The following is a 14,572-nucleotide window of genomic DNA, read 5'->3' as shown; positions in this document are numbered from 1 at the left end:
GTGTAAGGGAGGAAGCCATCTTGGAGGGGTCACCCTATGGAAAACACACTTCATTTTCCTCTTTTTCTGTGCTACTAGGGATGGAACCCAGGCCTGGACCACTGAACCACACACTCAGACTTCTCCTCATGCATGATGGTACCATAAACAACTATTCCATGTGCCTGGACACAAACTTATGTGAGCTAGAACCCATAGTCACCTCCAGTACAGGCAGGGACACCCATCTCTGGTGTGCAGGTTCATGCCCCCTCATATTTTCACACTCTCTGTGCACATACCCGTCATAGTGTGCATACGCACTAGTGCCTCAGTGTCTGGAATACATGCTGGTATTTAGGTTTCTACATGAAGAACTTGCTCACACGCCTCACAGGTACACAGCTGGGTTCACAAGCCACTTGGCACTCACATGCATACAGTGTTCACATGCTTAAACCTCTGTACACACATTACAAACATCAAGCATCAGGACCCAGAAGTTGCTCTAGAAATCTCAGCCAACACTGAGATCTACAGACTGGTGCCCAGTTGCACCCAGACCCTTCACAGGAAGTTTTGGTGTGTGGTCATATTCCCGATTCTACTTGTTCAGGGATCCCCTCAACCCCCACCCCACCCCGCACAAGTTGCAGGGGTCATGCTCAGTGTCGGGGAGCTCAGGAAGCCTGTGCAGGAAGTACCAGCAGGGATGTTTGACCTTGCTGGAGACTGGGCTCAAAGAAGGATCCACTAGGTAGGACCACATGATCGGCAAGGGCCAGGGCAAGTCATGTTCTTCTGTTGCCCCCTGCATGATCTGGGCTCATCTGTGGGGCTCAGGATCCGCTGGTGACACATCCTGGCCCACGCTCCTCCCAGGTCTGGCCCTTCCTCCTGTGTATCCACTGGAGAATGGAGGAGAACCTTCAGGAAGCCCAGTGCCAGGCCTTGATTGAATATCCAGGTAGGGTCCCCAAAGGGCCACCCCAAGTCAATACGCAGCTCCCATGCATGGTCCTTTAACTGCACTCATCCTCAAATTCCCGGTCTGTGTCCCCGAGGGAAGCTCATGCCCAGGCACCCAGTAACCCAGCGCGCCTGAAGTCCAGCTTCCTCTTCTCGCTTCACCCTCAGTCTTTTTGGACATGAAAAAGAATAAACCCTCCGGCGGCATCTTTTGGCTAGGTCAGCCGCCGTCAGTGCGCGGGGCACACTGGGACTCGCAGTCCGCCGGCCTGCGTGCGGAGGGCTGTGCTCCATTGGCTGGTTTCCTCGTCACGTGATGTTTGGGTGCCAGCCGGGCTCGCCTCCCTCCCTCTGCGACTGTTGGAGCGCGCCCCAGAGGTGAGGCAGGTGAGGCAGGTGAGGCAGGTGAAGGGGCGGGCTTGGGAGAGGGCGGGGCGGAGCCTGGAGTTCCTGAGTGGGCGGGGCCGGGTGCAAGACCAGAGTGCGGGGCTTGCAACCCTGGTGCCGGGCACCGGGTGAGGGCCATGTATCTGGGATGCTGGGCTACGGTGCCTGGCTTGGGCACCGCGTCGGGGAGGGCGGTCTTGGCGGGCAGAGTCTCTCCAAGTCTGGCTGGTGTCCTCGCTACCCACTCTTGAGGACTGCGCTGCTGCACCTGGAGCGCCCGCGAACTCACTTGGTAGCTGCCAGGGGTATCCCCTGAGGCTCTGAGGAAGGATCAGCTCTTGAGCCTTTGCTGGAGATCACGATCTTGTGCGCCTCTCCATATTCCCTTTCTCAAATTGCACACAGTGCCTCAGCGGGATCCTTTTGGGGGCTTCCGGGTGGTCTGGATCTGCAGTATCCCCGCGGGATCCCCCCCATCGGGGGACACCTGTTGTTTGTAGACTCCTGTCCCACCTTTCTCTCCACCGGGAACCTTTGTCTCAGATGTGGCAGGGGTGGCAGTCTCTAGTCACTTGTAACTAAATTAGCCTCGGAGTCACACATGCAGGTTGGACAGCATAGGTAGGAGGACCTTTGCAGTCTTCCCAGGAAGTTCCCTGGACCCCGTGCAGCTCCTCTATCCATCATCCAGCCATGTACCTTTCCACGCACACTCTGGCATCCCTTCCTTTTACCCCTGCGTGCCTGCCTGCCTTTCTCTTAGGCCCTGGCCTGGTGCCAGCTGTCTCACAGTCACTTCCTGACCTCTCTGAGTGTTTCCTGGCTTCTCTTTTTCTTCCCGGCACCTGATATTTGCACACTGCCATTGCTTGCTCTCTGGGTTCCCTTTTGTGCCTGTGAGACAGGGATTGGGATTGCTGCATGGCATGTACCTGCACTGTGGCTGTACTCATAGGCTAGAGGTGCAGGTCGAAATCTGAGTGGTAAAGGTCCAGGGGTAACATTGTACTTTCCAGTCATACAGCTTCATCCACCATAAGCTTGTGGTTGGAATCTCATGCACCAGGTACTGGGACCCAGTATCTGGGAGGTTGCAAGCAAATTGTGACTCCAGATGGCTGGGGGAGGCCCATTAAAGGCCAGGAGGATTCTTGCAGGAGGTTGAGTTTTAGCTGGGTCACTTGTGTCCCTGACTAATGCTAGCTGGCATTCACATCTAACAGCCCATGGCTCCTTTGACTTTGCCTAGTCCAGTTTCCTTGGGTGTTTCCTGGTTTGGCCATATGCAGGTGCTGGGACAACAGTCTGGGCCCTATCTCTGGCCCTGTCTGTGTCTGGGAGCTCACATATAGTCAGAAGTCATTATATCCCTTCCATAGTTCCCTGTTTGTAGGTTGAAGCTCTCTCTGCATCTGACTTGAATCTAGGGCTCTGTTTCCTGTGCACAGGTCCTTGTTTCCTGCATACCCTGTATTGTTTTTCTTTTGCCCACCTGTATGTACATTCCAAGCCTGTTGTTTGCAATGCCCTTCACTCCCTCAGGCTCTTGTGAGTCTGTGGTGTAGCTGCCTTTGCCTTGCTTGTCCTTTGGTACCCAGCACAGCATCTAGAGCAGAGTGGGCAAAGGGCAAATTTGAATAAAGGAGCAGGCTGTAGGAGGAGAAGGCATGGAGGAGAAGTATAGATGTTGAAGTGTACAGTTTGGGAAGCTCTAAGCAGTGGGTTGAGGACTGACCTATGACCTCAGGTGTAGCCAGCCAGTCACAGATAATGCAATGGAAGCCCTGAAGGGGGATCTTCTCATGGTGTGGGATTTGGGTTGGGTCAGGTCATAGGGCACAGTCTAATTGTTGGAGAGATGGGCGCATTCTGTAGGAGTAACACTAGTCATACTGGTCACAACCACCCAGTAGGTACTCTGGGGGTACCCCAAGGAGAAGGTCTGTTGTGATTTCATCCCAAAGGTGAAGAGCCTGGGGTCCAGGAGAAGGAACTGGGTTAGTCTCCCATTGTGGAGTTCTGAGTTGCCTTCCATTGGACCCCAGACACACACAGTCCTGAGGTTGTTGGAGGAGTTTGTCATTCTGCAGTGTTGGGGAAGAGTGTGTTGCTGTGTCAGGCGTAGGCTTCTGCTGCTTGCTTCTCTTTCCAGGGCACATGTGGTGGCTGGGCTTGGGGCTAGGGAATCTATCCTGATCTTGTGAGTGGAATTTCGCCTGGGGCTCCGTCCGGTTGTAGCTCCCTTGTGTCCCTCAAGTTCTGACCGTGCTCATCTGTAACAGTGAGCTTCTTAGTCTGAAGGTAGAGGTCGGATTCATCCGTGTGTGGACATGCTCCGCACGGCTTGGCTCCCAAGCGGTCGCTGGATCTGTGAATGGGGGGCCGGCCGGGTGGCAGAAAGACCGGGGAACAGAAGGGGAGGAGGCGTGGCCACTGCTGTCTTCTCCAGGACTTGCTGCTGCCTTCACTTGCTCACTGTTTACTCTCTTTGAGTTTGCACTCTGTACATGGAATATTCTGGTCCTGCCTCCTCCAGTGTGCCAAGGCAGGCAGGGAGGAGATACAGTTTACATTCTTAGGAGAGAAAAACGTGCATCCTGACTCAAGTTGCCGGCACCAACTGCAGTCATTTCTCTGCCTCCCTGCCTGCCTGCCATCCCACTCACAGGGAGGTTGCGCCGGAGCTGACCATGAACTTGAACTCTTCTTACTTCTCCATGGGCCAGGTCCTCTGGCACAGCAGGTGGTACCCGCTGACAAAACAGGTGTTTTGCGTTTTCCCAAGATTTTCACGTCTAGAGTACCTCTGGGTAGTTGAGGCCATCATTCAAGGTGCCCTGTCAGAGATCTAGGGCTGCCCTCTGGTACCCATCACTCCAGGCTGCTTTATTTGTCCCAGCTGTCAGATTTTCCCATCAGCCCCAAGGCTTTCTGAGTTCAGGGTGGGTGGAGATAAGCTTTGCTTGCTTTCATACCCGGAGCATACGCAGGGGCATGGGTGGAACATGTTAGGACTCTTGTTAGTCAAGTTGGTGGCTGCTGCAGGCAGGCAGGTAGGTGGTGTACTGGCGAGGATTGCCCACCTGGACAGGGGTCCAACAAGGCCTTGACTATGGACTCTCTAGTGAGGGGCCTTGTCACAGAAGAATAGTGTTCTGTGGGGCTATACAGTGGTCAGGCCTTTGCAGGAGGTCCAGACACGGTATTCAACAGAAAGGAGCTGCTTGCAGGCTGTGTTCCTCACAGAGTACATGGGGAGTGACCCGGGAAGCTTGGGCAGGAAGGGAGGCTTGGACTTGGCAGTAGCTATTGGTGCTTTTCAAGAAAGGCCTGTTGAATCTTGCTGAGATTTGCTGGAGGGGACTGGACACAGGGTCTCGTGGCTGGAGCTGAAAGGTCCAGGTTGGTCTGCTCTAGGGCTCCATGCTGTGTGTGGCTGGACTCCCCTCAGTGCAGTGGCTCTGTGTATCCTTTAGCGGATCTAGGGCAGCTGGGTCCTTCCTGGACTCGTGGCAGGGGCTGCACATTATCCTGGCAACCCTGGTCAGTGTTCTGGCTCCTGGAAACAGTGGCCCTTCCTGACTGGAAATGAGCAAGCAGGGCCAGGCAGTCACGCTGGCCCTGAGAGACCCTGGCCAAGTGCTCTGACCCAATAAACCTTTATGATTTTCTTCCACTGGATCGATGGAAGATTGTCTTGTTTTCTGCCTCTGATTTCCCCGGAGACAAGGATGGATCCCAGGCTTGACTTATTCCACGTTCTGGTGTGAGACCAACATTGCAACTTCTTAGCAATGAGATGTTAGCCATGTCACTTTCCAGAGTGCCAAGCTCTACCCTCTCATTCTGTTGACGTGATCACAGCTTACAGGGGTTCATCTTGCCCATCCCAGAGATGAAGAACCTCCAGCTTTTTGAGATAACGCTTGAGGGTCAGAGGGGAGCTCTGAGGGGTGAAAAGGGGGTTGTGGCAGCAGAGGAATGCAGTAGTCCTTAGGCAGTGGGGCAGCCCCCTTCCGAGCCATCTTCTGATTGCCCCACTTTCCAGTTCCTGCTCCAGACAAACTGGTGTCTTCTGTCCAGCTGACTAGGGGCATGGCCTGCCTCTAAGTGGATTACATCATCACTGTGGTCGTTAAGTGGTTGTTGTCTTTTGTCCCTTCCTAGTCTGTTGGCTCCTGTTTGTTGACCACTGGGAATCTGCCTGGGTCTGCTAGCTTCCTTAAACACTGCAGGGCTGCACACTTCCTGTGTTTGAGTGAGTTATCATACTCTCACAGGGCTGTGATGATTGGCCCTTCCTGAACCCCAGCATTCTGGCTCTGGAGACAAGCCTGCTAATTGCTCTGCCCCTCTGCATGGACCCTAGTACCCTCCTCTGCTTTTTGGGAAGTCCAGATAGGAAGAAACAGCATTACTGGAAGGCTGGAAGAGGCCCGTGAACTAGTGATGATGTTGATAATGGCAGTGGTTATATAGTGCCTTCGTGCTGGCCTTCTGCCCTGTGAGGAGGACGTTCTCAGGGTGAATGTGATAAAAGTTTTGGGGGGCGCATAAGGAGGCACGTGTGCTGTATTTCTGATGGAGAGGGGAGGCTAGGGCACAACTCAGGATTCTTGTTTCTGTGAATGAGTTTACTGGCATGGTGGCTGGTGCTGGGGAAGGTATCATTTCAGGGTCGTGCATCACCTGAGGTTGTGGGGCAGGTGCCATGTTTGGGGCATATGGTCTGTCTGTGTGTGCCTGTGTGTCTATCCTGTTCCTGTACAAGATCCTGGGTACAGTCTGAAAGGTGCAGGTGAGCCTGTATCAGTGGAATGTGGGGCACTGATGGGATATAGTATGAAGGTATTCTGGGAGAGCTGGGGGTTTCAGTGATATGCTTAAGGACTCACTGGCATCAAGGACTACAGGGAATCTGTGCTGGAAAACACTGGTGAGCTGGAGAAGGGGTGCAGTGCCTCGCCTGCCACAGCCTGCTTTGACTGTACTCTACTTCATCGTTTGTTCTAGCCAATTCTTTGGAAAAGGACACATTTTAAAGTCGGAAGTCCAGAATTGGTCTCCTGACATTAATAAACACATAGCCCAGCAGCCCCTTCCTGGCTTGGCCATCCTTTCGGCACGGACTTTTAGAGGCACCAACTAATGAGGAGTTAGGTTCATTTCTGAGTCTGGCCTCCTTCCCTGGGCTGCCTCCCACACAGCCAGGGTGCTAATGAGATAGAGTCTGGGGTTGGGGATTTAGCTCAGTGGTAGAGCGTTTGCCTAGGAAGCGCAAGGCCTTGGGTTTGGTCCTGGGATCAAAAAAAAAAAAAAAAGAGTCTGGGACTGAGGTGGGGTGGTGCCTGCAGAGGATGCTGCTGATTCTGTTTTTCCTGGTCTGGGATCTAGACCGGTGGCAGCCATGAGCCTCTTCTAGCTGGTCGGTGGCCTCCAGCCTGGCTTTACCGGTGCTGGCTCATCTGGCCACAGTGTGGCTCTGGCCTGTTGGTTGTAGCGAGCAGTCACTGTAGGTACCTCATCTTGGCCACAGAAAGACTGGGTTTCGCTTGGCATTGTGCTTTTTTATGTCCTTCTAGCCTGGGAGATCCTGGGCCCACTTTTGATGGCTGTCCTGACCTGTTCTCAGGTGTCTTTTTCCCCCCAGGCTACCCCTTTATTTCCTGTGTCCCCCATCTGGAGACCCCTCCCTGCCTTCCTAAGCATGGCACAGTGCTGCTGTGAGCAAATCCCTCAGCTTGCTTCTGCTGCTGGACTCTGAGTGTGTGTGTTGTGGGTTAGAGATACAGATAGCTATCCCCAAAGTGCCAGTAAGACATCAGTTGCTTCCTCATTGGTTTCTGCTCTTTGTGTTTGTGTTGTTCTGTGTTGCCCTCCTCTAGGACTTGGCAGGGTTCTGTCTGTCTCCATGGTCTCGCTGTAATAAAACGCACAGTTAGGCACCCAGTGGCACTTGTTTTTGGCATGACCTGACCATTGGTAGGAACACGCATCTTTGCAATCCGGCTCCTGATGCCCCCAGGACACCCACCCCTCCACATGGCAGGAGGTAGTGGGGGGGCACTGACAGCAGACATCCCCCAAAACAGGAACTGAGCAAGGCAGTCCGAAGCCACCCCCATCCATACCTTGCAGAAGGGAGGCTGTGATTTGCTGAGGGCAATAACCTACCATACTATTTGAGCAAGGAGGCTCATTTTCAGGCCTCTGCTGCTCTTTGTGTACCTTGGCATTGCCAGGATGTGAACACAGCCTGGATGCCAGGAGCACTGGACAGGGGATGCAGACAGGCCATACTGATAGGTGGGGTGTGGGCAATGATGTGGCAACCGGGAGGAGCATGCCACAACTCAAGATGGTGCCAGAGGAGAGCATGGCAATGGGGATCGTCTTCTTTCTGACCTCTGAGGTGACGTGTTCTTCTAAGAGCTCAGAACAGGTGAAGAACAGAGCTGGGAGTAGGGATCCACTGGGGTCCAACCATCATGTCTACTGTTTGCTTTTCCACTGTTGCTCCAGAGTTAGCGCTCTGGATTAGAAGTTGCTTTTAGGTAGAGAGTGGGTATGAGTGGTTTCCCAGAGCTATCAGGCTTTAAATACTCCTGGTGTCAGCACTGACCCCTTCTAATACTGGGACCGCCCTGATTGATCTGTTCATCTTTTAGGATGAGCAATTGTGGAGCTGAGAGTATGTCTGTAACTGACTGTACCCCATCTTTCTGACAGAATATCAGAGGCTATAGCTGTTTATTTCAGTGGCCCTGCCATTATGGCTTGCAGACCAGCTCTGCCTTCTTGGGTCCGACAGGATTTCTGTGTCTCTGCTCCTTGCTCATACTGTCTGCATACTACCTGTGCAAGAGGGTGTGGAGGTGAGTGGGTGTGGAAGTGAGTGCAGGATAGGTGTGTCAGTGATGGGCCCACAAAAGCCAGTGGGGCTCTGTCAGGAGGGAGTGAAGTCAGGAGCCAGAGGGAGGTCAAGCTATGGCTGATGGGTGGAGCATCAGCCTGTTGAAGGTGGGTAATATTCATAGCAGGTAGTCCCTGAGTTTCCACAGCCTGAAAGCAAAGTCTGCATTGATGACCAGCGGTTAGAAATAACCACATGTCTCTACCCTTCAGAGGACAGGGTAGATAGCACCGAGCCACACTTCTCCAGAGGGTCTTGGGTAAAGTGTGTGTGAGTTATACCCATGCCAGCCATCTGGCTGAGCAGTGTTGCATTTCAGACAGGCTCCTTCCTCCTGGATGTTCTCCCCTTCTCCCTTTGGGGACCCTGTCTGCACAAGGATAGGTTGTACCCCGTGGTAGACCTGCATTCTGGTCCCGATCTTTAGGACTGGAGATGGCTCTGCTCTTTGTCAATGTGGAGCCTTGGCAGGGAGTTTGACATGTAATGTCTTAAAAAAAAATCTAAACTTTTTATTACAGACTGGTTGTGAATTCATGTCCAGTTATGAGAAGTAAGAGAGAGAACCTGGGTACCTGTTCCCAGGAATAGCTTCTTATAGAACCAGTAGTGTGGTCAGGGGAGCAACTGGTGTAGCCAGGACCTTGGTGCTCTATCACAGAGAGGGGGTTCTTTAGCAACACCCCCACTTTGCATCTGCCATTCTCTTCCTGAGTGTCCCGAGCCACTGTCTGCTCCCTGTGCCTATGATGTCATCTTAAGGGTGCTATGGCGCGGCATCATGTAGTCTGTGGCCTCTGGGGAGTGGCTTTTCTGCTTTCCCATAGTTCCCTGGAGAGTTCCAGAAGCTGCTGTGACTGTTGAGTCCTGTTTCACACTATGGGCAGTTCTCAGCAGAATTATCCTGAGGTCATCTTATTTTAGTATTTGCATTGTTCGTACTATCCAACAGCAATGTGTGAAGAAGCAGTGGACAGTTGAGTGTCTACCAGCCCTTTTAATTAGTTTGTAAGGGTGTTAGGAAGCAACACCCTTATGATACTGAGTCTTCCATTTTCAGAACATGGCATATCCTTCTGGTTGTTGAATCTTACCCAGTATTTGTCACTTTTAAAGAAAAATACTAATTTTTAAAAACTCATAAGGTAGGGTGGCTTTGAACTTCTCACCCTCCTGCTCTTTGAATGCTGGGATGCCACTATGCCAAGTTCACATTTTCCTTTTTTCAGGTACTGGGTAGTAGGACCTTGCCCATGCAAGGCGAACACTCTATCACTGAGCTGTGCCTCATTTCCTTAACTCTGTTTTAACTGACAAGTTGTGGACCTTGATGGCATGCATCATGTGTTGGGGACTGGCTGGAAAGGGCTACACAGGGGAATGCCTTACAGGCTGACGTATTTTTATGGAGAGAACATTGCCTATCTCTTACTGATTCCACGTAAGCTGCAGTCGCACACATGTCTTGAGCCCCTTACATCCTCTGTGCCTCTTGGGACTGGCATGTGCTCTCCAGCTCACCATCCTGTAGTTCCACTCTGCTCCTGTGACTTTGAATTCCATATAGTGAGCTCATGCCATATTTGCCTTTCCTTGTGTGCCTGGCTCATTGCACTTAATGCAGTGCCTTCTGGGGTCACTGGTGTTGTCACCCATGATGAGAGTCCTTCACTTTTGAAATCTGAGTAGTGTTTCTATGCCACCTTTTCTTCCTTTGTTCAACTCTTGATGGACACAGCTTGATTCTTTTTCTTGGATGCTGGGATCAGTGCGGCTCTGAACACGGGGCATCGATACCTCTACACTCCTTTAGTTTTCCTTGGCTGTATTCTGAGCACTGGGGATTGCTGATCTTATGGTGATGATATCCCGTGTTTTAATTGTGAGGTGATCAGTATACCATTTTCCAAAAAAATGGCTATACCAGATTACCATGTCCTTGTAATGAGTATTTCTTTGTCCTGCAAGTAACCCAAATAATGACATGGAGACTTATTATAAAAGCTTGTCCTTAGCTTAGGCTTGGTTTTAGCTAGCTCTTATAATTTAAATTAACTCATTTCTATTAATCTACATTCTGCCACATTTCGTTCATCCTGCTTCGTCTGTGTCTCCTGTTATTTCTCGAATACCTAGATTCATCTACTTCCCTTCTGCCTGGAAGTCCTGCCTATACTGTCTTCTAGCTATTGGATGATCAGCTTTTTATTACACCAGTCACAGCACTATATCTTCACAGAGTGTACAAATATCCCACACCATGTCCTCATTTGTATAAAAATTCCTTTTTGTTTCTACCCTTGCCCGCATGGTTCTCTCTCATCATCTTGGTAGTAGCTGATCTAGCAATCTTGGGGAGGGGGCAGCTCACTGTGACTTGCACTTGTATTTTCCTGGTGACTGTGATGCTGGGCATGTTCATGTGTTGGCTGTCAGCGTTTGGTCTGGGAAATGTCTGAGTCCTTTACTCATGTTACAATAATGGTTTCGCGATTGAGTGGTTCAGTTTCCTATAGACGTGTTTTGTTTTGTTTAACTTCTGTAGTATATAGGTGTTTCTCCCCACTCTCCCTGCTCTATTCTGTTCATTATTTCCTTCACTGTGCAGGTCATTTTAGTTTGATCTGACCTTTTCTTTATGTTCTTCCTCTGTATTTTCTTCCAGTGGTTTTAGAGTTTTATACCCGCTCTTTCAGTCTTCCCTGCAAGTGAGTTGATTGTTGCATGTGGCGTGAGATCAGGGCTCAGTCTCTTGAGTGTGCAGTATCCCCAGCCGTACTTTTGGAGAGACTGTCCCTTCCCATCAGGGGGATTGTGGCAGTCTGTCTGAAGTCATGTGACTGGAAACACATTGGTTTAGTTCTGGGCTATATTCTCTTCTTGGTCTGTGTATTTTTCTGCAGGCATTGGAGAGTTTTGGATGCAGTAGTTTCTCTGGCTTTTAATCCCATTTTCTTTAGTCTCAAGGTTTTGTTATTTTACTGTTAGGAGGATTTTTTGGTTACTTTCTCTTGTGTATTAATTAGTGTAGTTATGTTTGGTTTCTAGATTCTAGTCTTGTCTCTTGGCTGTTTTCTTGGGTTTCCTGGGCATGGAGTCCTATCAGTGGTAGAGAGTGGTTAAACCCCTTTCCAACTGTAGTTCTTATGGACAGAGACCCTCAGCAGGGACCTTCAACACTGTTAGTATCCTTAGTCAATGGCACTGCCATTACCCTACTAAGTAAAATGTGGCTTTGAGTTGAGGTAGGTATACTAAGGTAGAGTGCATAATTATTTTTGCTTTATGTGTGTTTCTTTTTTTTTTAAGAAAAAGTCAAGAATCTTTTCCCTTTTGTTACTCACTGCCTCCCCCCCCCCCCCCCCCCTGTCAGGGTCTCATGCAGCCTAGTGTCCAACGTGCTATGTAAACGAGGATGATCTTGAAGTCCTGCCTCCACCCTACAAGGCTACATACACCTCCAGACTGTGCCACCAGCTGGAGACCAAAGTAGTCTAAACAATGGGGGACACTTCACTTTCACAGCGCGATGCCCAGCTTATCATCATCCCCTTTTCTCAGTATTTGAAAACATTCTGCATTTAGTCTGGTTTCTTGTTTAAAGGAATTCCCCTAGGCATGGCTTCTCTGAACGGCTCCCCTAGCACTCTGCGGTCTGAGTCTTTGCCCTTTGGGTCCATGGGCTGTGGAGCTTTCTGAGTACAGGGTTTGGTTTCCAGCCTGTGCCATTGTTGTGGATTTAATAGCCTACAGCAGAGCCTGTTGGTTATTCTTGCCGCATGTTTGGTTCTCAGGAGGTTCCCTTGTGGCCCATTGTGGTGTCTGTTTCCTTGAGGTCCTGCCAGGACTTGAAAGGAAGGTGATGTTAGATTCTGGCTTGAAGAGGCTGGATGTGCACAGCCACTCAAGTCCCTTCCCTTAACTGTAAGCTGTGTATGCCCTTCTGCCTCTGTTCCTGAAGAAGAGGAGTCGCCTGTCGGTACTATCTGACTTGCTTTCTGGTCTTTGAGGGAGAGGTCTGTAGTGTTAACTGGAAACAGCTGTTTAAGGCCCCACAGACCCTCACAGCGCCCTCCATCTGTCTGTTTGTCTGGCTGAGAGGCCACGACTGTCATTCCCTGGGTGAGGTGTGGTAGGAACACTCAGACTGGCCCCTGCCAGCCATCCCCCAGTCGCAGGGCTGGAGAAGCTCTGGCTCCTTTCCCAGAGCTTCCAGGAGGAGTATAGCCCCGTGACCCAGCTGATTTGGTGTTTCAGCAGCTGAGTTTGTGGTAATTGTGGTATGGCAGCAGCGGGGAGCCAGCACACCTTCTGTGGGTGATTATCACATTAGCCTGCTTTCTCTCTTTCCTCACAGCGCTTGGTGCTAGTCAACAGTAGTATTTTGTCTGTCTGCCTTTGTGCTGTTAAATCGCCTTGTATTTCTGCTAGTGAACTGTCAGCTTTAAATACATCCTTTGACTCCCGTCCTTGATGATGAGCCAATGAGCTAAATGGCTCTGCCCCTCTTCTTTGCTCATGTCCTCTTGGTTTTTAGTAGTTGCTGCTCCTTAGCAGGGCACTGCCTTGTCTTCCTGCTCTGCCACTGTAACGTTTTGGGTCTTTCATATCATGCATCCCAATCCCATCCATCTTCCGTCCCCTTGCATCTGCTCTCTGCCCCTGCAGCCTCTCCCCTGAAATAAAACAAAATAAATTTTAAGATTAAAAAAGGAAAGAAAAAAGGGAAGAAGGGGAAATGTCATCACGGAAGCTGCAGTGTGGCGGTGAGTCGCAAGGTAAATTCCTTTATCCATACATCTTTACATGCAGGCGTTCATCGCACAGAATCAGCGGTTTGGTTCAAAGCCCCTGGTCTCTACTATAATCCCGACACAGGCCCTCACTAGGACTCTTCCATTGCTGCCCTGTGTCATGGAGATCCTGTAGCCCTGGGTCCACAGGACCACTCCCCGGCTAACCTGTGCTCCAGCAGATGACAGATGGGATGGATGTTGGGGTGAACTAACACTTACTACTGGTTCTGGAGTTGCAGGGTTGGTCAGCCCGCCAGCTCTCCCCTGTCTTTGCCCCAGGGTGAGCTCTCCAATATTACCCTGGCTAGCTCACTCCTTGCAGCAGTGAGCAAGGGGCAGGTGGGGTCAGTTCTCCCACCCTGTCTCCTTCAGGGCCAGCTCTACTGTGTTGCTCAGTCGAGAGTGGTGGGTCGAGAGTGGTGGTTGGACCCCCCCCCCCCCAGTGCTGGAGCCGATCAGGGGCAGGGACAGCTCTCCTTTTCCTGTGACCTCAGGGCCAGCTCTCCCACCTGACGCGGGAGGGGGAGCTCTCTTCCCCACCCATGCCTCCCCTTGACAGATAAGCAAGGCGGACAGCTCGTTTAGAGCATTTCTTAAGAAGGCTCATGGGAAATGGGGTCCCCAAGTGCTGCAATGTTCCAATGGCAGCAGAGGGACGGTGTGGTTGGCTTGGAGTCCCCAGCTGCTGCCTGTCATGGAGGCCTCACTTGCTGTCATCTGATTTGAGAGGTTACTCTGGAGATGTCTGAGAAATCTGCCTCATTCTCTTCCTTGTATACGTGGTTTAATTTCTTGCTTTTCACCTCATTTTCTTCACTTTTCTAGTCATTATATTTGTAATACTTTTAAAAATAGGGCTTAATTTTTTTTTGGCTGAGTTTAAAACCGCATATTCTGTGAAGTCAGCCCTCAAGGGTACAGCTTTGCAGACGTTTCCTCCTGCGTGGGGAGTTGCCTCTTCCCTGTTGGTAATGTGCTTTGATGCACACACATTCTTAGTTTTGATAGAGTTCCATCTGTCTATTTTTTTCCTTTTGTTTTCTGTGCTTTTGGTGTCATAGTTAAGAAATCATTGCCAAATCCAATGTCATGAAGTTCCCCCAGTGTTGTCTTATAATTTTAGCATGCACATTTAGTTCCAGGACACATTTTGTGCTAATTTGTGCAGGGGTTCAAGGTAAGAGCCCAGTGGTGTTCTGTATGTGGACGTGTGCTTTTCCAACACCATCTGTCCCTTCCTGTGGGATGGCTTTGACACCCTTGTTGATGATCACATGGCCAACCACATGGGAGTTCACTCTTGGGCTCTGTTTTCATCTCCTGGTCTGTGCTTCTGTCTTTAGATCACTGCCACACTGTTTGGATGACCAGAGCTTTGGGAAAGCTTTAAAATCTGGAAGTCCAAAGTCTTGTTAGTCACTCGGATTTACCATTTATTTTGGAATGAAATTTTTTTTGTTCTGGGTCAGTTCTTTTAAATCTCCCTCCAGAGCAGTGGGGGCATGGCTGGTGGCTCTGCCAAAGCCCT

General features: G+C 50.7%; 1 protein-coding gene across 1 annotated transcript in view; it reads left to right on the top strand.

Annotated features, from left to right (window-relative positions):
- The first annotated feature begins 1,299 nt into the window (after positions 1-1,299).
- Positions 1,300-14,572, top strand: part of Tsnare1 (t-SNARE domain containing 1) — a 70,589-nt gene continuing 57,316 nt past the window's right edge. The window contains 1 exon segment of the mRNA XM_036207575.1: positions 1,300-1,344. The gene's annotated coding sequence lies outside the window, so the exon portion shown is untranslated.

The sequence above is a fragment of the Onychomys torridus genome, chromosome 16 (genome assembly GCF_903995425.1).
Source record: "Onychomys torridus chromosome 16, mOncTor1.1, whole genome shotgun sequence".
NCBI lineage: Eukaryota > Metazoa > Chordata > Mammalia > Rodentia > Cricetidae > Onychomys > Onychomys torridus.
Note: the sequence above shows the minus strand (reverse complement) of the source record. Positions and strands in the feature narration are given on the sequence as shown.